The sequence below is a fragment of the Electrophorus electricus genome, chromosome 7 (genome assembly GCF_041902795.1).
Source record: "Electrophorus electricus isolate QZ-2024a chromosome 7, ASM4190279v1, whole genome shotgun sequence".
In the NCBI taxonomy this organism is placed as follows: Eukaryota; Metazoa; Chordata; class Actinopteri; order Gymnotiformes; family Gymnotidae; genus Electrophorus; species Electrophorus electricus.
In genome coordinates this window covers 35,904,452-35,914,829 of record NC_137503.1, presented here as the reverse complement: position 1 = coordinate 35,914,829, position 10,378 = coordinate 35,904,452, and the positions used below count along the sequence as shown (strand labels likewise).

General features: G+C 38.6%; 1 long non-coding RNA gene across 1 annotated transcript; it reads right to left on the bottom strand.

Moving 5' to 3' along the window:
• Positions 1–7,218: 7,218 nt before the first annotated feature.
• Positions 7,219–9,030, bottom strand: LOC145658677 (uncharacterized). The gene is made up of 4 exons (XR_014124388.1): positions 8,916–9,030; positions 8,646–8,719; positions 8,269–8,365; positions 7,219–7,946 (listed from the first exon to the last, which is right to left on the bottom strand). It is a non-coding gene; the product is annotated as an uncharacterized LOC145658677 (long non-coding RNA).
• Positions 9,031–10,378: the final 1,348 nt, after the last annotated feature.

The window sequence follows — 10,378 nt, the reverse complement described above, 5'->3', positions numbered from 1 at the left end:
TGGAGAACTTCCACTGCCGGCAAGCTTCATCGGGTGAGCAATTATTTTTTCTGCATGAATGCTTCCAACACATACACTTTCACAGAGTATCCAACACACACGCCAATCAACCACCCGCAAACATGGACAATAGTGAAACAAAATGGAAAACTAAAGCTGCGCATGCTCATCATTGATGCACACAACCGACTGAAAAAGTATGAGAATGTCAACAAACAAATAATGCTTGTTTATAATTACTTGGCCCAGAACTGCTACCACAACTGGAAAATGCAATAGAACTATAAACTAATAATATTAGAGAAGAAGAGGTCGGCATTGAAAATGAAACCATCAAAAATGGCTAGTGAACCTAAAAACGGGCAACAAGATGTATGGATCAAACATCTCCCAATGACCCCTTTCTACAATAGAACAGTCAGTCCTCATCAAAGGATTAAATTTCAATGTCAAGGAGGCAACAAAGAGAATGCTTGGCTGACTTTGAATACACAGTCAAATCAAAGAATATACCAGAAGAAACATCACAAAATACAACAAATCATAGCACCAACATTATACCACCAACACACAATGCATGTACTCACCAAGACTGAGCAAAAACACACTAAACATGAGGAAGGACAAAAGCATACTCATACTGCCAGCCGATAAAGGACGAGCAAGTGTCATCATGAACAAAACGGGCTATATTCAAAATGTAAAGGATCTTCTCAATGACACCACAACCTATAGGCCCATCAACAAAGACTCTACAGTCTGGTTGACTAACAAGATCAACACATCTCTTAAAAACTGCTAGAAAGTCACAAAACCAAACGAACACTGGAAGATGAAAGCAAATGAAAGTAATATTGCACAGTTATATGGAGGGCAAAAGATTAATAAAGAAGGCATCCCACTGTAACCAATAATTTTCCTTCCCGGAACTGCTACATACAATCTATCCAAAGAGCTCTGAAAAAAATGGAATAAAAGGAATAAAAGTGGATGAAAAGGAAACGATGGTCTTGTTGATGTTACTGCACTATTCACATCAATTAACCAAATCTTGACCAAGCAAACTAACAAACCTTTTGGACAACCAAAGTCATATGCGGAAGCATTGGTAAACTTATTAGAACTCTCAATACCAACTTCAAATTCGACCGACAAATCACGAAAGTTCAGAGTCTGAAGAATCAAATCCCATCAATCACCTCCTGAAAATATCCAAGAATTGATGCAACTGGTATGCCTAAACTACTAAACCCAAATGACATTTTATTTATCCATAACTACATTTTTTTTTTTAATTCACAGCTGTATTCATCCCTACAGAAAATTCCCCCTGGATCCAAAAAGGTACAGTTAACTCACCTTCATGACAACAATGAATAACACATGGACACATACACAAACTACTCCTTGAAACCACTAATATACTTACTTACCTTCCTACATGTATGATACCAGATCCACACTTACCTAATGAAAACTTAAGAAAACTGCTGTTTTTATTCAGGTGCAGTGAGACCTGGTCTCTTTTCCAGAGCTGCATTTTACTAAGTGCAGTACGTATTTGAAGAAATTACTCGATACGAGTTGTGACATAGAAATAAGCGAGCTGAAATGGATAAAACTTCAGTGGGAAGCATAGTACACTGATCTCGAACCTAGAGCAACCCTGAAGCTGTCACTCTCAGCTTCCAGATTGTCATTGCACCGAAACAACTCCACATAAACTTCAGATAAAGTAAGCTCCTTCCTTTCCATGATATCTAAATGTACTGATAATCAAATTGTCCAATAAAAAAAAAAAAAAATACATAGCGGCATCAGTTTCACCGAACAACAACGCTCAGGTGATCTGTAGTGCTACAGCTTATCTGGCTAGAGCGCACCAGGGGTCTATTGCTTTCTGCATTGCCCTCATTCACACAGTAGACGACCATTGATGGAGCACTATTTGTTGTAAAAGCTGTCAATCATTCAAGGAAGCTGGCTAAATGCTTATGCATTAATTTGTTGACCCCAAGCGATTGGTAAGTGTGAGCCACCGTCACTCAAAGAAAATAGTTATTTATGCCCCAATAGCAACCACAGAATTTAAAAGAGGACAGCTGTAGCAATCTATTCATGAACAACTCTACATAAAACTAAACAGCATGGTCACCAATGGCAAGAGAACTTTTTTTTTTTTACGAAAGGACATTTTACACATATTCTATAAGAGTGATCAAGCAAATAAAAAACTTTAGCATTCCATAAGCTGTTTGAAAGTGTACAGTTGCTTTAATGGTAAGTGAATTTTTCAGATTCGCTAACACTAAAATATAAAGTCATTATTATACATGCCTATGGTAATTATACTAAAACATATACCAATTTCATACATAACTAAACAAACCAACCAACCAACAGCCCTACTTAGCATATTAGTAGTGTATAGTAGTAGTAGCTTTATTTTTCTTGGGACATTGAAGTTGTATCTCTCAAGGGAAAAAAACACAGCTTCCCTGCCTTTAAAAACTAAGAACACACAGACAGCTGTGAGTGTTCAATCCAGGAAATTCAAGATTTGACATATGCATAAAATTACTGTTCAGATATTTCCCTTAATTCAGTGCCAAAATAATATTTATTATATTAAATATTATGTAATCACTATTACCATGTCTGTGTGTGATTTGAGGACAGTCATTTTAACCCTGAAATGATTAGCATCTGTTTGGCATTCCCACTAGATGTCTCCAGTTGACCACAGAATATTTGTAATTCAGGAAAAAACAAATTTGAGATTCAATGCCATGGTTTAAATCAGAACTTTATTAATATAAATGTTTAATTAATAAAGATAATTTTAGATCAGAAGTGCACATAAGCTTCCCTTGAATTTTTCAAACTCCCTATCAAACTGCATATCACACTTAGTCCAAAAAAAAAAAAAAAGAGATAATTTAAGAAGACATTAAGGTTAGGGTTAGAATAATCATATCACCAATTAAGTTTTTGTTTATGTAAAATTTGTGCAATGCAAGTCTGGTCATTACCTGAGCTCCTATGTCACCAATAACAGATTGTAATTGTGATTACACAATTGAGATTGATGGTAAAATAAATGCAGGAGGCTGTGACATCAGTGCTGCAAAGACCATAGCTGTGATCCACAAACAGTAGAACAGCTCTGCTGGCTGGTCACACCCAGAGAAGAACTACGCTTGGCTGTGGTTTTGACAAAACATTTAGACTGTAACTAACTGTACAGATGACTGCAACGTCTCACTGAAAACCAAAAACTTGAGGAAGTGAAGGGAATTGTCCCGCACGTAGCAGCGAGCCTCCTCTGGCAGGTTCGACTCCCATGAGGTAGTGGCTCATGCCAGCGTGTTGGAGAACGGCTTGTGTATCAAAGGCCACATGGTGAAGTGCTACTGGCGCAAAGAAATTGCCGAAGTGAGGGCCATGCAGTAGATGCTCATGCCCCAGGTAGTAGCCCCACCCCTCTAAAGGCACAACCTCTGTGTGCTACCCAATGCTCCCCCCCCACACACACACACACAAGTGCAAGCTCCCTCGAATTTCCGAGTAAAACTCTCAGAAATAAACATCAACTACATGTACTTTCTTTCAACTTGAACAGTATTTCTGTTTTCAGTTCAGTTGTAATTTGTCAGCGTTGGACCTGGCAGTTCTGCCCACCTGCACTGTTCATGTGCTTCTTGCTCTAATAGGCCAGACCAAGGCTCTGGCAGTTAGCTCATGAGTAAATTGTGTGCACTGTTCCTTAAGTCTCAGCCCATTATGCTTTATAGTGTGTAACCACTGAACCCTTCAGTGACCTGTGTGCCTGCCACTCTGTGGCTTTGGGAAATGCTGTGCTAACCTGTGTTTAGCATCTCAGACCCTGAATGCACTCTTCACCAGAACCTGTTCTCAGAATTTTCCTCTGTCCTTTCTCCTCCTGCAGCAGAGTAATCCAGGTTCTGCTGCTCCACCATATGGCCAGTGGTGCAAGTCCTACTGGAATGGTCAGCATATGGGCAATACATGCACAATAACTGGCAAATGACCACGTCCACTTATGGAGTGTATGGCCAGGCCTGGAACCAGCAAGGCTATAAGTAAATACAGATGTAGGTACCACTTCGCCACCTCCAAATTGGAACCATTACACTTGCTCCACTAAGGCAAATATCCAGTGGGATGTACCATTATGCCAATGAGGAGGGGGTGTAAAAGGACTACAGTCAACCCAATGTGCAGTATATTTGGATCAATAACCTGCCCTAACCACTGATCATTTTTATTACTTTTTTCCCCCATCCCTCCTTTCCTGTTCTCTGGACAGGTTTTTAAGGTCAAGTTGTCTGTCTTTTTAAAAGCAAATAGAAAAATAAAAACTTACACATTTTTGTCTGTTTGTTTGTTTTTGGCAATAGAGTTAATTTTGGAATTTCATGTAATCTCTACTTTCTTTTCAGTAGTCTCACCTCCTAACAGGACTGTTCTTCTTGTATAAAGCAATACTTTCTTTTTGTATGACTTTTTGTTGGTTGTCTTACTCCCTTTATCATTATAAAACTATCACTTCTGTACATTTGTTCTTTGTTTTTTTTGTTTGTTTTTTGTGTGTGTGTGTGTGTGTGTGTGTGTGTGTGTGTGTGTGTGTGTGTGTGTGTGTGTTTTGATGTTGTTTTCTTCGTTCCCATCAGTGAGGTTTTCAGGAATTTATTCCTTTGGTATTCACTCATTAGACCCTGGGATACAGGTGAGAGGATGTGGATCATCAAACAGATTGCTGTGTTTTGGAAGGTGTGTTTTTAGATCAGTGCAGCCATGGCAACAGGCTAATGTCACAGAAATATTTCAGAACATTCTAAAACTTGACAGTCTCTCAAATGAAATCCCAAAACCATTGTCATTTCTGTTAAAAAGATGACGACAGCAAAGCTATGCACCATTCTGGGTCAGAGCAGTAGGGGGAAGCGCTAAGAAGCCTCCGTCATGATAGTGATCCACTGATGAGCTGGAGGATGGCTAACACAAACCCTCCAATCAGAAAAAGTCTGGAAAATAGCTAACACAAACCCTCCAACGAGAAACAGAACCAGTTCCTAATTTAAAGGAAGGAAAAGGTCATTATTAATAGAGGTCTTTTAAATGTTTTATTTATTTTTATGTACATTAATTTAAAAAGGAATAGCTTTACTATAATTAATATGGTGTAGTCACATTACACCATATTAATTATAGTAGCTCATATGACTTGAAATGATTGGATTTCAGATTTGAATTTTCATTTATATTTTCATGCTCTGATGTTTTGAGAAGCTGTAATGTGTCTGTAGTTTCTATACGGAGGCTGTTTTTTTGCATGGCTGGGTTCTGAAATGCTGTAATGTCTGTAGGATCTGTGGATAGGCTGTAATGTGTCTGTAATTTATGGCGAGATGCTTTCATGTATCTATAGTTTATGGGGAGATGTTGTCATGTATCTGTAATTTATGGGAAGATGCTCTCATGCATATGTAGTTTGTGTTGACATTCTGTCATGAACTATTAATATTAGCACAGTTAGGTCATTTGTGTAATAATCATGCTTTCTATCTCCAAGTTGTGCTTCTCTTAATGACAAATATAACTGTTTTCCTATATATAGTTGTGTTCTTTATATTGTTTTTATATTGTTATTTCTTTTCATTTAGAAATATGCAGACTAAGTGCTCAGGTGTAATTAGTGTGATAAAAAAGGTTCCCACCTATTATGGCTTAAAAACAATGATCACCTATCCCCAAATACCAATATAACAATTTGCTCTTGTGTTCAAGTTGTTTTATTTCCCTCTTTCTTTCCTTTTTATTTACTATTTTGAATTAGTTAACTCGAAGTAAATGCCTGACTCAATCAAAGCCTTAGACTGAGACAAAGATCCATGAATATGCATGAACAGATCTGTTGAGTCATTCCTTCTCGTGCTGCCCTGACATCAGTAGTTAAAAACTGATTTCAGCAGAGTCAGTTCAAATTTACAAGAAGTAACTTCAAGTCTAGAACCTCTTGTGAGAATAGTACACTTAGACTAGCGTCTTATTTTATATGATAATCTGATACCCAGTTTGTTAGTCTGTCTAAACTCATTTAATTTGCTCTTCGCTACTCTGTCATCCTAAAATAATCTTTTGTCATTGGTAGAATTAAGATTAGTTCTGTTTGGCCGACAGTAATTAGTTTTAATATAGCCAACTGCAAACCTATGTTTAAAGTAGTCTTCGTCTGAGGAGATGCTCAGATGGCTATACACCTGTGTGCTTCTTGGGACACCAACCTCAGGGACTTCATTAAAGTACAGGTGCAGTCCAAACAAATTGGAGCAGCCCGTCTTGGAACATCTTGGGCGATGAAGTAGGGTTGCTGACAGCATAGAGGAAAGTTTGGGAGTATATGTGTCAAAGTGAAGAATTTGGTCATGCTGAAGCTCTAAGCAATTTTTTATAAGATTTGTCTTTTGCTGTGGGAGGGGTGTTCTGTCACGTTTGCCCCTCCCGGGTGTCCCAGTTCCCACAGCAACGCCACTATGTTTACTTACTTCCTGGTTTTGGGTCTCTGGATTGTTGGATCTCCGCCTGTTTTGGATTACCCTCTTTGCCTATTCCCCATCTGTTTTGTTTACCTGGTTGACTGCTTTTTGGATTTTAGAAACTGGCTTATGTTCTCTGGATTATGACTGTGCAATAAACTGCATTCACGTTACTGCATGCGACTCTGTCTCTGCTCATGCTCACACTGATCCAACACAGGATTTAACTCAGCAGCCTATAGTGAGGCTTCCAGAGGCTGGGCTACATGTGTTAGAGCAGCAAATCTTACTAAATTCTTATTAACATTTAAGATGAATGTTTCACCATATATCATTTACTGCAACAGGCACCATGCTCTATAGCCAGTAATGCATGACTGAAACTATGAGCATGCTACAAGCTAGGGAAAGAGAAATGCAGTTTTAGCTGTAAGTTTTAGCCTGACAAAGATATGAAGCACCTGTGGTGCAAGATTGTAGCAAAATGTAACCAAGCTGCACGTTTACAACAGCACCATCTACCCAACAGACAGTGAATAGAGTATGAATTCAAATAGCTGGGTTATTACAGTCAGAAAACATTTGACAGCAAGATTGTTTAGGGTATAAAAAGCCAGTGACCATAGTAATTGGGATTTTTCATAGATTATTGCTTTTCATGAAGCTTTGTATCTCTGTAAAGACTGCATTGCAGATGAAGGCATGAATTCATCTTGCTCTTTCCCTCACACACACACACACACACACACACACACACACACATACACACATACACACAGATGTTCTGGAAGTCCTCCAATTAAGAATATTAACAGAATGAATGACAATAATAAAAAGCACTTTGTATGGAGACAGTGAGATGTCAAAACCACAGACAGGGTAGTAAATCAAATTTTCATCACATGTGAGCTGGATAGTGTGTAGAAACATGACCTACTACAAAGGGCATGTTATCTAATTTGAAAGAGAATGATATGGTTTTAGCTTGTTGCATGTTGCAATACATATGTGGTGATGTCTGTTTTAATGTGGCACTGGCTGTGCTTAATGTTGTAATATCTAGAGAGCAGACTGCTGGTGGTTCTGCTTCCTCTGGAAAAGCTGAATTTAGGACAATCATTAAGTACAGGTGTTCTGTATCCTGGTTATCCTATTCATCCCAGGAAAGTCATAAATTCTAGAACAAGCAAGAGTGATAGCCACCATTAGATATACAGAATATGCCAATAATTGTCAGATGGGTTTGTACTATGTAATATGATAGAAACGCCTGCATTCAACTGCAGCCACCAGAGCAGCTCCTCGTTGGTTTGGCTCAGATGCTTCTTCTCCTCTTTCTCTTTCTCCAGGTACTTCTGCAGGTTATCGTTCTCCTCTGACAACTGCCTGAGGGCAGAAGACACATGGTGTGATCCATAGCCTACTGCTAAAGATACAGTAGATCTGCGAAGCTAACAGATCTATGACATGAAGGCTTATAAAGGTAATTTGGAATGATCTCATTTAATCAAGCCTAATGTAACCCTTATGAACTTTCATGAACTCATTTAAATAACAGTAACATAGTCCTTAAGAACTTTCCTAGAATCTCTTAGGATGTTCTGATGAGACAATCCCTTAAAGGTTTAAAAGAGTCTCCCTTAAAGGTCTTAGTTCTGCTCATACCACATACTGATGTGTGAGTGAAACAGTGCAGAGGTGTAAAGACCTGGACTTGGCAAGATGCAGGTCTATCCTCTCATTTTGGTCCTATTCTCTTGCGGGAGAACCTGAACACGCTTCTCCAACAGCACGTTCTCCTGGGCCTGATACACACACACATTCACACACACACACACACACAAGTAGGTTAACCAAATCTGTTCATGAGTGCTTCTGGGCAGGGCCTCTTCACAGCGCTTTGCTCGGTCTCTTAGACTGTGGTTCTGAAACGTCAGTGTGTCCACCTGATCCTTAAAACACACACACACACACACACACACGCAAGAATCAACACTACAGCCAGTACAAGGGAAAGGTGGGAATGTGTACTGAATGTGTACTGACACTATAAGATAAAGGTGGAGGGATGTAAGGGATCTCTACCTGCAGTGACAGTCTGAGCTTCTCAAGTTCTTCCTCCAGAGATTTCTTCTCTTGTTCATGGGCCTTCTTCAAATCTGGCAGAACATGTATCATTACTGCTGGATATATAGAACACAAATTGTATATGCTACATAATTACTACTGGATATATAAAACATACTATATATACTAATATACATATAACACATATTAGCATCTCTTTTACTGGCTCCTACCAGCTAACATTCATTAAAAGCTATGTTAGCATTATTGCATTTCCATAGGACTTACTCTAGATGGTCCTGTTGTGCTCCTGATGTAGAGTGACCAGGGTGGAACTGTGAGATGCCCCCATGTCCTGCAGGGCAGCCTCATGACTCTGAGTCAGTTCCTCCACCTGCCCAAGCACACACACTCACACACACACACACACACACACACACACACACACACACACACACACACACACACACACACACACACACACACACACACACACACTACCTTACCCTACATCCTGACAAGTGCAGAACCATTACTCTGACAAAAGCACATACATTACCCTACAGCCGGGCCAGAGCAGAACCTTTACTCTGACAAAGAAAACAGGTAGTACTCTGAGAATATAAAACAGTTAGTACTCTGTCAAAGTGTCTGCCTCTTTTAGCAGTCTCCAACATGACACATCCAGACAACACCATCTGCTGTACTCCATAACAGAACAAGTAATATGCCATGAGTAATATGCCCCCTTATATCTTAATGTGTTGCCAATTAAATGATTATAATATGAATTTAAGATGAAGTCATGGTAATGTCATGGTAATCACCATGTGATCATGTGGTCAATTCCATTACTCACTCAGAGGCTGGTCACTTGTTGCCATATCTTTCACGTCAGTGTGCATGACATGTGTTATGGCTTCAGCTTCAGCATCACTGACATCAAGCACCTGGCTTGCTAAAAAGGGATTAAAATGAAAATAAATGGTCTTGGCATTAGCTTTAACACTCATCATTTTTAGAGTTTTTTTCTGCAGTAAGAATACATTTTTCAAGATTTTTTTTCCATTTAATGTACAAATCAGTAGTGTTCTATATATGAATGTTGTTTTTAGTCAGTGCTGAACTGATCATCTTTATATCAACAGCAGCAAAGTTGCTGTTAGTCATTTTGTTGGATATTGATATTTAACAGACTTTGCTTATGCTAATTACAAGAGATGTACAGTTGTGAGTTGTGTTAGCATGATGAAATCTAATATTCATTTCTTAGACTCACCCAGCGGTGGGGTATTATTGACCTCAGGCTCTTCCGGGTGAATGAGCTGGAGCTCTTCAAAGGCTTCAGCCTGAGCTTCAGCAGTCATCAGCTTCAGCATGTGTCTTCCATCTACAACATGGATAAATGTCAATTTGTTATTATGGTGTTTGTTAATTTATATAGACTTTACAAAAAGTGCCATAATTTTTAATTGCATCAAGCTCAGTTTTTATATTTGTTTTCTACAATAAGTAATATTTTCCTGCACACTATGGTATCTTGACTGCAAATTCTGAGAATTCTCAGTTTGAATATTTACACTGAAAATTTTTTTATTATTGTGGGATGAATGTTAGGATTAATACCAATCATTGAACAGCATTTCTCTTGTCATTCTCTTATCTAGAGGTCATTTCCATTACTTGCTGATTGTTGGAGGCTGTTTGTTGGAATAATTTTGGTCTCATGTTTACTGTATTTTGGATATTAT